The following is a 521-nucleotide window of genomic DNA, read 5'->3' as shown; positions in this document are numbered from 1 at the left end:
GTTTTTTTAAAATTTTTATTTTTTTTTAAAAATTAAAAAAAATTTTGGGGGTAAAATTTTTTTTTTTTTAAAAATAAGGAAAATTTTAAAAATTTTTTTAAAAAAAAAAAATTTTTTAAATTAAAATTTTTTAATATTTTTCCTTTAAAAAAATTTTTTTATTTGTAAAATTTTTTTTAAAAATTTTTTTTAAAATTTTTAAAAAAAAATTTTTTTTTAAAAAAAAAATAAAAATTAAAAAAAAAAAAATTTTTTAAAAAAAAAAATTTTAAAAAAAAAAAATTTTAAAAAAAATTTTTTTTAAAAAATTTTTAAAAAAAAAAAATTTTTAAAAAAATTTTAAATTTTTAATTTTTTTTAAATTTTTTTTTTTAAATTTTTTAATTTATTTAATTTATTTATTTTTAAAAATTTTTTAAATTATTTTTTTAAAAAAAATTTTAAAAAAAAAAACCAAACTTTTTAAAAAAACCTAAAAAAATTTAAAAAATTTAAAAAAATTTTTTTTTTTTAAAAAAAAA

At 3.1% G+C, this 521-nt stretch overlaps 1 protein-coding gene across 1 annotated transcript in view; it reads left to right on the top strand.

The window, feature by feature from the left end:
* Positions 1-521, top strand: part of LOC119581874 (U11/U12 small nuclear ribonucleoprotein 48 kDa protein-like) — a gene marked incomplete in the record, with an annotated part of 23,705 nt that overhangs the window by 4,683 nt on the left and 18,501 nt on the right.

Source organism: Penaeus monodon, chromosome 15 (assembly GCF_015228065.2).
Source record: "Penaeus monodon isolate SGIC_2016 chromosome 15, NSTDA_Pmon_1, whole genome shotgun sequence".
Classification (NCBI taxonomy): Eukaryota; Metazoa; Arthropoda; class Malacostraca; order Decapoda; family Penaeidae; genus Penaeus; species Penaeus monodon.
Note: the sequence above shows the minus strand (reverse complement) of the source record. Positions and strands in the feature narration are given on the sequence as shown.